We start from the raw sequence: 9,979 nt of genomic DNA, 5'->3' as shown, positions 1-9,979 counted from the left end.
TGTAAAAACTCTTAATTGTTCGTTCATCCCCTGTCCTGGCGTTTGCATACCGACAGCCCAGGTATTAGATAAGCTTGTCCTGTTATTTATCTTTTGGGCCCTGTGACCTAATTACAATTCTTCCTTTCCCTCCCAACCTCTAGGTAAACACACGCCCTTCTGATGGTAGCTTTTCGACTAGGTCACTGTTTTGTGCCATTTTCTGTTTGCTCACCCTTGCATCCTTCATCCTACCCAAGAGGCTCCAACTCGATGAATGAACGCTCAAGGATACTTCTTCCCTTCATCACATCAACTCAGGGTTTGGGGACGCCAGAGTCCATCTGTCCGTACCATCTGTGCACAGTACCCGCCATGTGTACAATCTGCTAGTCTTTTGCAGAAATACTTGCCAGTTTAGGGCTCATTTATTGGGACTTTTCCACCAGTAGTCGTGAAAACAAAATACGATGCCCTATCTGCATCACAGCAGAAGCTAAGTTCTCTTCTAAAAAGGCTTTGGTTGTGTTTTGAGACTTCTGCAGGAAATAAGTCACCGCCACCCGAGCGCAGGTCTGGTGTGGATAATGGAGCCGGGGTTTTCTTTCCTGCTTGGTGACCCGTTCCTGGGCACTGTGCCATGAATCGGCCAGACTTGCTTTTGCTTGCCCTCCCTCCTCCCCTGCTGCCTCAGCTAATTTAAATCTCAGCTATTCAAGGCAGGGACTTTGCTTTCAAACACGCTCAGTGTCACATGCGTTCCGTAAACGATAAACAATAATTTCCTCTGACTCACTCTGCTGTCGGCCGGTGACTGTCCACAGGTGACTCCTTACAGAAATCTCGGCTGGAGTAGCTGCCTTCTGCCACTGCTCTGTCGGTGGCTCCGCAAGGACGAGCCGGCCAGGCGAGGGACTCGGAAAGTTGCTGTAAATGTCACCATCTCGTACAGGAAATACAGGGGCAAACCAGGACCGTTACGTAGAGCTGGGACTTGGGCTCTGGAAGAGTCAAGTGAATCGTTTGCCCAAGAGCAAGCTAGGGAAAAATGAAAATTCCAAGTGTGTGACTGCAAATGATCATTTCTCCTTCCTCCCCTCCTTGAAGACCGGAACATAGGCTGTAGCTGGGAGGCTCTGACCTGTCAAAGCCTTTTTTTTTTTTCAGAAAAGCTGGAAAAGTAGCTGACTACTGTTTTCAAATGTGCCATTTATAATGCCAGTTGAAATACTCATGCTCTTGCCTGGCTAAGCCTGAGCTCACTTGGAGTTTTAATGATGTTTTAATGAATTAATCACAGCCATGAATTGCTCTGTACACAACCGAACAGCAAAGCAATTACTGTTTATGGTTTTTTTTTTAATCTTTACACGTGCTCTTGTTTTGATGCGGACTTGTGTGTTCACAATCAACCTTGCCCCGTCTCTATAATTTAAAAATGTTTTCATTTTTGGTTTGTTTTTACCTGCCTGAAAGCCTCATGCCCTTGACGCACGTGTCCACAGTCAGTTTGGAAACAAGCAGGTGGTTTGCCTGCCTGCCAGCCAACCTTGTGCAGTTGCAGCACGGCGATCGTTGCCAGACGGCCTGCTGGCAGAGCCCAAAATCTCATCTTTGCCCTCCATCTTCACTGTCCCTTCACCAGCTTCAGGATGGAGAAGGGATGCCTGTGTGAAGAGCTGCTGCCATTCCCTACATGCACAGCCCCTCATGTGAACGCTGGTAAGAGCTCGAAAAGGAGCGTGTACCTGTGTGATGACCCGTCAAACACCACAAGCAGTTGCTGCAAAGTCACCTTTAGGTTTAGCTGGGCTCAGTCCAGTGGGGAATTCACTTGTTGGGGCACTAGTGGGGTTTTTTTTTCGGGGGGGACATAGTGGTGGTGTTCTTCCTGGGCAGTCTGAGGCTCTACACGGGGTAAGCGCACCGGCAGAGATGCTGGTCTGTGCCTCGGATCTCCTGGAGCTGACACAGGGTGGAAACGGAGCAGTGGAAAAGGGCAGCGATTCCAGGCTCCTATGGGTTTTGTCTTAGTTTTGTCCCAGTTGTCAGCCGTGTAAAATGTTTCCGCCAGCTTTGCAGCTATCGTGCTTATTCTCTTGGGCCTTCTTTTGTGTAAAGCATGCTCGCTTCACTGCAGTGGATACTGGAAATTCATGTTGTGTCTTAGGAGAAGAAAAAGGTTTTGATCAGAATTTTCCTTTGATGTGAAATGTTAATTGGCAATCCATGCCTGCCTCTTTCCTAGAGTAGTAGCCTCTTTTTTTTGCTGCTGTCTCTAATTTTGGTTTCTTTTTTTTTTGTTTGACTTACCCTCTGTCCTTCACACCATTTTTTTTTTTCCCACATGGAAGATAAGGCCCTGATTCCCTTTTAAATCTGTTTTCAAAGCCCTTTATGTGCCTATTTCTCCAGTATTTATACCAAAGCAATGTTCCATGCAGCAAAGCAAAAGCTGACAGAGTTTCTCTGATTTCCCTTTTTCCCTTCAAGCGACAGGGCGCATCCGTATGTGCCGTCCTTTCCCTGGCTGACAGCAGGATGGCAATGGGCTGCTCTGTTAGAGGATGGAGACAGACTTAAGAGGAGTGCAAGCAACTCCAATGCATTTGATAGCCCTGCAAGGGGGAGAGACAGCTGGAAGTGGAAGTTTCCTTGTCTTCAGCAAGCTATTTTGTACTTGTTTCTTGGTTTAGAGGAGGAGAATTGAGCTACATACAAGAGATCTTCTAAATTTCCATTGCATAACAGCAGATAATTTATCAGGGACCGATGACAAGGGCAGACATTGTGTAATTTCAGCCAAGAAATAAACACCAGCCTCTTGCCAGTGCTGTGTACTTCCAGTGCATTACCTGGAACTGGAAACAGACTTAATTCGTGTTGAAAGATGAAGCAAATGAAGTTTTCTGCATGGCTTTGAAAGAGAACCTGGCATGAACCTGGAGAATGTCATTTCAGTCTTTCCAGTATTTTTAAGAGTGCAGAAACAAAGCAAAGAGCAATGGGAGCTCTCCCACACAGCCACGTGGGAAAGGGCAAGCAGCTCCAGAAAAGCAAAACGTTGTCAACAAGAGGTACGAAGATCTTGAGAGCAACGCTGTAGCTTTACAAGCCCTGAAACTACCTGAGAAGATCACCTACAAAAGGTAAGTGTGTAAGAAACCAGAGGCCTACCTCTGACTGCAAATTGTTAACCTTTTGTAGGAAGATTGAGTCATATGAACGTAGGCATAATAGACATGGCTTGACTGAATGACTTTGGGTGGTGTTACTGGTAGCTTAATCCCAAAACAGAGCAAACTCCCTAAAATTTAAGACCTGTAAATCTTTAAAGATTACCTTGAGGTATGTGTTTCCAAAGGCACAATATCCAGCACAAAATTATGCCTATTTTGGAAAAACAATAGTGGTTTGGGTGGGAGCAACTTCACCACCAAATTGCTGAGCAGAAATCGGGTAAAGGAAAAGAAATAGGCCAGAAGTTGCTGGAAGTATAATTACAAAAAGGTTCTATATCTGGCTAAAAAGTGAAAGTGTTTATGAAAATACACATCCAGGAAGGTAGTAATGACAGTAACAGGTGAAAGACTGCCTCTTTCAGAGGCGGGAAAGAAAGGAAAGGGGAAACACGATTCAAACGCTGCTCAAGCAATGTCATAGCTTCCATGGGAATTCCTGACTGGCTTAACTGAAAACAGCTGGGAAAGGTTTGCTCCCTTGGCTGTCCACCTAGAATGACTATCTGAAACCCTCAAAAGAATAGTGATTAAGGAGCTGATTTCTCCACAGATGAAATTCTGTATTAAAGCTCTGGCTGTCACTGTATCAAACATGAGCTTAGGGATGGTTAACTGCAAGCTGCAGCAGCTGTGGATTTCCTAGATAGGTAGGGAGCAAGGGCAGGTGAAACCACTGTAATGTTCACAGGAAGAAAAAAAAAAAGTATTACATGTGTGTTAAACAAGGGGTCAGTGGGGTTTCTTAGGTCTATGAGACTCTTCCCTTTCTCTCATTATCCAGTTTTCCAGCAGGAGGTAGGTGCCACCCCACAGTAAGCACAGCACTGCCATCGTCTCCTCTTCCAACCCGCTGGAGCACAGATTCTCTGTCGAATCAGCACCCTCTGGATGGCTGATCCTTGCTTTATGCACTCAGCAGTTCTGCCCTTCCCTAGGACACCAAGGAAAGGAGGCAGTTGCCACCAGGATGGAGAAAGGAGTTATGGCATCTGAATTCACTGGCAAAGGAGGAAAGGCTCTACGGCAGTGCTGAGAAGCGGAGGGGTGCAGGGGGAAGGCATGGAAAGCCAAAGCAACTCCAGAGAAGACTGAAACGTGTCCTATCTTGAAATACTGTTCTTGTAAGAATGGCTCTACAGATCCGTTTTTGGATGAAGATCTTCAAAAAACAAGGACTAAGCTTTCTGCAATAAAGACTACAGCATGTCTGCTATTAGAAAAACAATTACTTTTTATTAAGAATAAAAAAAGCCTCTTACCCAGCATGCAAGGTAGAATAAGTAGTGGAGAAAATCATACTTGCTGCACCTGAGAGGAGGACGATTTTGGTGGAACTACATTTTCAAACTCACAGGTGTGTCTCTTCTGCTTGTATAGAGCATTTTCCTGAACGTGCTCAGTTATGTCGGCCCAGCAGTGGATTCCCAGGGGCTGGGTGTGAGACACAGGGCTACTGTACAGCCTGTCCTGGCTTCTGGGGCAGCCAAACACTCACTTGGTGTCTCTGTGGCTTCAGCCGGTCAGACAGCTGTTGTTATCAATAACATCACGTGGGCCAGCTCGTAACATGAGCTTCCGTTGTCGTCATCTGCTGAAATATAATTTTTGAGGTGGCAAGAACCATTAAGAATGGGCACAGAGACAAAATGGCTATCTGGGTGTGAAAAGCCTGCGTTCACTTCTTACAGATACTCAAAAAGTTTTTGCACTGAGCCTTCCAATGTAAAGGAGCCACAGCCTGTTCCCTCCTGTGCCCGTTCCCACCTGCTTCCAGCAGGACTCGCTTCCACACCCGAAACTCGGGCGTTTTCCACACCACCCAAGGAGAGGGAAGCTGCTCAGCCTTCTCCTCCAACCCACCATCCACAGAATCCTCAGAGTATTCAGCAAGCTGAAGAAGTCTCTTATGTCCGAGTGTGGTCTCTTACTAGAAGGTGTACCAAACGAAAAGAAACACAGACACTAAGTGAAAGTCAAGATCATCTTGGTCCCCAAGTTTAATTTATGCCTTTTCAAGTTAGTAGAGATTTCCTTCTACTACTGGGTTGACATTAATTTTATTTCAAGAGATGTATTGCTCAATATGCAAAACATCAGTAGTTATTTCTTCAGCATAAAACAAAAAAAAATTAATTATTAGCAGATAACGGTTCACAATTTACGAGTGGTTAATTTTGGATATTGTTTTACCTTCTTTTTAAAAACAGCTATGGCAAGCACATTAAACAGTTAAACAAGCTTGAAGAGCAGCGTGAAGACAAAAACCTGATTTAAGCAGTGCTTTCAGCAGACTTCTTGTTTCCAGTGCGTTCATCCAAAGCTGCAGAAGCCCTTGGACACTAGCCTGGTGGCTGGGCTGCACGTCACCTGCTTTTGCACCACGCAACCCGCCACCGGCACCTCCTCTGCTCCCAGCAGGCAGCCCTGGTTCGACCTGAGCCTGGGCTGCCGACAACCACCACCTGCCTGTGTACAGGCAACCTCCGGGAATGATTCTGCAGAAGCCCCTGGGCCATCAGCCCTGCCCGAGTCCATCACGATAAGGGCACGTGGAGCAGCTGGAGGCTGTGAGAGAGCTGGGATCTGTCCCTGCTGCAAGCAAGCACCTCCGGGATGACACTCTGAGTATGGGAACGCTGGAGATCTCCTGCTAGGAGGACCCACAAGATCACCCTGACGGCTCTCCGGCAGTGAGGGCACCTAGACGGGGTATTCCGGCCTGGGTAGTGCTCTGCGAGCTGCTTCACCCTGCAATGCAAGGAGCACCTCTGCCCAGCACGATGCCCAGTACACGAGCCGTTGTCCAGCTACAGGGGCCCGTTTTTTTTTTGTTTTGCCCGGCAGACAACCGGGTGCGATACGAATTTCAGTCCCACACTGTTAGTCTCCATCAGATACAGGCCATCGTTTCATTCCTCTTTCCCAAGTATCCTCTACGGACAACCGTCAGGGACAGATGGTATGTTAGTTAGATCCTTTTCTGACCAAGTATAGCAGCTCTTCTGTTCCTACCAGCTACTCTTCCCCAAGAGATAAGGGATCAAGAAAGCTGGTTGACAGGAACTACCCATCCAGGCGGCCATTATGCTAAAATCTGGAGTTTCACTGGAATCCCAGAATTATTAACATGGCTTGAACCTCTTGTAACCATTAATACTCGTTTCTTAAGAGGTCTGTGGGATGCCACATGTATCCTCACTACAAAAAAAAAAAAAAAAAAGGCGGGGGAAGGCTGGAAGAGAAAGCAACTTGGAAGGATAAAAGGAAAAAGTTGCTTTCCTCGGCCATGGAAGTTACTCTTTCACTGCTATTGCTTTTTCTAAATACAGTAGGACAGGCTGGATGGAAATCACATCAAGAAGTCTCCAACTTTATCACAGCGTAGCCTATAGGTCCTGGTCTCCACTCCCCCTTCCCAATATGCAGACAATACAACCGGAAAATCCAGCAGGTGAGTAGCTGGGCACAATACGAGTGACTCCAGAGGCTGGAGGCTGCAACTTTGCTACCTGCTCTTCTGAAACGTCATCCCTTCTCCTGAAGGCATCTTAAAACAAGTGGTATTTCTTCTACATCTACCTGGTATGCTTTGGGAGCATTTATCTTTTTAGAATATCAAGAGGAGGCTTGTAGTATCAGCCATTTGTGCTGTACTACTACCCATTCACAAATCTGTTTTCATATTTCAGTGACTACTTTGATTCTTCAGTTGCCACAATTTCATTCGCACCGAATATCTCAGCCCACATTATTGCTGTTGCAAACGCCTGTCGAAAGATTTAAATGAACAAAAGTGAGGAAGCAGAAAACCACAGCTCTTTAGTTTGGCTGCTTTCACCTACTTGTATTCCCTCTCCTTCTCTAAACACATCACTGTTGTCCTGAAGCTTCTCCCAAGGATTAATTAGCAAAGCAATGAGCATGGTTTATCCGTTCTTTTTCCTTCCCCACCCTCAGGGTATGTACAGGCATTGGTCACCTCTTTAAAATGACACACTCTGTGATGCGATGTACGAAGGTCGGATTAATGAGGTATTGCTCCATGTGCAGCTGCACTTTGGACTGGAGAGCAACGATGTTTACATAGCATCCCATTTCCAGTTCCACAGTCATTGAGAAAACAGTTTTATAGTAAACAAGCCCCTGTGCCAGGAATGCACTTCCCCTGTGAATGAGGTCCTGTAAGATGAACGCAAACCAGGTAACTCAGGGAGAGCAAACTTCCGTTTCTGCTGGCATGCTTTAAAAGAATCAAGAATACCTACTGGGTAATTCACTGGTGAATTACATGCAGTTTGTAGGGTCTTCATCTTTAAATATATTTTTCACACAAAAATACAGGACACATTACGATCCACAGAACAAAACAAGAGGTTCTATGGTGTCCTCTTAGCCAAAGGTAAAAAGCAGTATGGGTTTCTCCATAAAATCTGCTGTAGAATGGTTTGGGTTGGAAGGGACCTCAAAGATCATCTAGTTCCAACCCCCCTGCCATGGGCAGGGACACCCTCCACTACACCAGGTTGCCCAAAGCCTCATCCAACCTGGCCTTGAACACTTCCAGGGATGGGGCAGCCACAACTTCTCTGGGCAGCCTGTGCCAGTGCCTCACCACCCTCTGAGTGAAAAATTTCTTCCTTAGATCCAATCTGAATCTCCCCTCTTTGAGTTTAAAGCCATTGCCCCGTGTCCTGTCACTACACGCCCTTGGAAAAAGTCCCTCTCCAGCTTTCCTTTAGGCCCCCTTTAGGTACTGGAAGGCTGCTAGAAGATCACCCCAGAGCCTTCTCTTCTCCAGGCTGAACAGCCCCAACTCTCCCAGCCTGTCTCCATAGCAGAGGTGCTCCAGCCCTCGGATCATCTTCGTGGCCTTCCTCTGGACCCGCTCCAGCAGCTCCATGTCCTTCTTGTGTTGGGGACCCCAGAGCTGAACACAGTATTCCAGGTGGGGTCTCAAGAGAGCAGAGCAGAGGGGCAGAATCCCCTCCCTCGACCTGCTGCCCACGGATGACAAACACGGGCTAAAAAAGGGCTTTTAAAACGTGGTTACTGAGATGTGACCATCTGTGACGGATGAGGACCACACCATGCCTCCCAGATTTTTAAAGGCTCCCTACCAGTATGACTAACCTTGGTCTCGCTTTACTAGGACTTTACTGCAGCAGGTGATTTCTTGCACCCATGCCCTCAGCCTACCTTGATGTTGAGCGAGATACTATATAGAGAAAGACTGTCTGCTTTGTGTTATCTCCATGCTGCTGACAGGTGAGCTTTGGAAGTCTTGCCATCTTCTGTGGTGGAAGTCTATAAATAACTTACAGTTATTAGCTGATTAATCTCCTTTTTTGTGATAATTTGATATTGTTGGAAAGATAACACATAGTCTATATGTGTTAACACAACAGTCTATACTGTTCTTTATGTAAAAGAGGAAATGAATATATTTGCTTGATGCTTTTTCCAGTCCACATCTTATTTTGACTCCTGCTAACAATACAATTAACATCCTGTCTTTTCTTAGATGGATCACTAATCAACTTCTATTGTTGTCACTGTAGCAGCTAGCATCTTATTGTGCAGGATTTCTTCCTCTCACTTCCTCCTGCCTCCACCTCTGCAGCACTGAACTCAAAACGCCACCAAAGACACATCCCGGGTCAATCCCATGTCAGGGCTAATTCTTGGTTTCTTTTACTGCACCAAATTCAGGTTCTTTGTTCTCACCTTGAAAACTGCATAATCCCTGCCCACATCTCTGCTCCCATTTCCGCCTACTCACTACTTCTAATCTCTCCGATATTATTTTCACACCCTTCTGCACGCCCTCTTGCCTAAGGGATTTTGGGTTTCTTTTTTTTTGTTAATAAACCATTTTATAAAGTCGACTGCATAATAACTAGTGAGAAAAAGTAATTGGAGGGAGTTTTTCTGTTACAAATTAAAAAAATAACAAATGTAGAGATTTATACTAAATAAATATCTAAAGTCAAACAAACATACAGAATTATTTTACTTGGACTGCTCTGGAAGAGTTTTTTGTTTCTTTGTTTTAATCTTTGTTCTGCTATTACACCTTAAAGCTGAAGACCACGCTTTTTTTTTTTTTTTTTCATGCGAATAACACAAAAAAACCCCTGTAGTTTCACCCAGCAGGGCACAGCCTGCTGAAGAAAAAAAAAAAATCGGATTTAGATTTTAGAACAAAGGTGCACCATTAACTCCAACTGCAGCCAGCAGAAAGCGGTGGAGCTCAACCGCTCCGAAAAACCGAGTCTTGCAGAATCCACATCTGTTACTGGAGGCAGTGACGTAAAGTAGGCTTTAAAACCCACCCGTGATGAAGCCAGTTTATTATCTTCCATAAAACGTTGGTATTTTCTACCTCGCTGACACACGATGTCTTCCCATCACGAGGGAGCACTCTGCTCTCGTCCCTTTCCCACCGTGTGTCGCAGGAACAGCCTGACACGTCTCCACCATTTTAATCACGCCAATTGCTGACCTGGGGCAACGTAATAAGAAGTTGGTGTACAAACCGGTGCTTAACGCTCAAGACGTTTTATGTAAGCGCACGAGGAAGCCAAGCCGAGTGCTCAACATCGCCACAGTTAACCAACACCGCTTTTATTTTTCCTCCCCTCCCAAAACCGGCGTTTATCGCCTCACGAAAGGGGCGTTCAGGGTTAACATTGACCACCCCGGGCACCTCCGGGCGGACGGCAGCGGCAAGGCCCCGGGACGCGGACGGCCCCGGACAG

At 46.0% G+C, this 9,979-nt stretch overlaps 1 long non-coding RNA gene across 1 annotated transcript; it reads left to right on the top strand.

Moving 5' to 3' along the window:
- The first annotated feature begins 1,551 nt into the window (after window positions 1–1,551).
- Window positions 1,552–4,038, top strand: LOC147528943 (uncharacterized). The gene is made up of 3 exons (XR_015222084.1): window positions 1,552–1,701; window positions 2,473–3,128; window positions 4,003–4,038. It is a non-coding gene; the product is annotated as an uncharacterized LOC147528943 (long non-coding RNA).
- The last annotated feature ends 5,941 nt before the right edge of the window (window positions 4,039–9,979 follow it).

The sequence above is a fragment of the Tauraco erythrolophus genome, chromosome 3 (assembly GCF_009769465.1).
Source record: "Tauraco erythrolophus isolate bTauEry1 chromosome 3, bTauEry1.pri, whole genome shotgun sequence".
Taxonomy (NCBI): domain Eukaryota; kingdom Metazoa; phylum Chordata; class Aves; order Musophagiformes; family Musophagidae; genus Tauraco; species Tauraco erythrolophus.
This window is presented reverse-complemented; position numbering and strand designations above follow the sequence as displayed.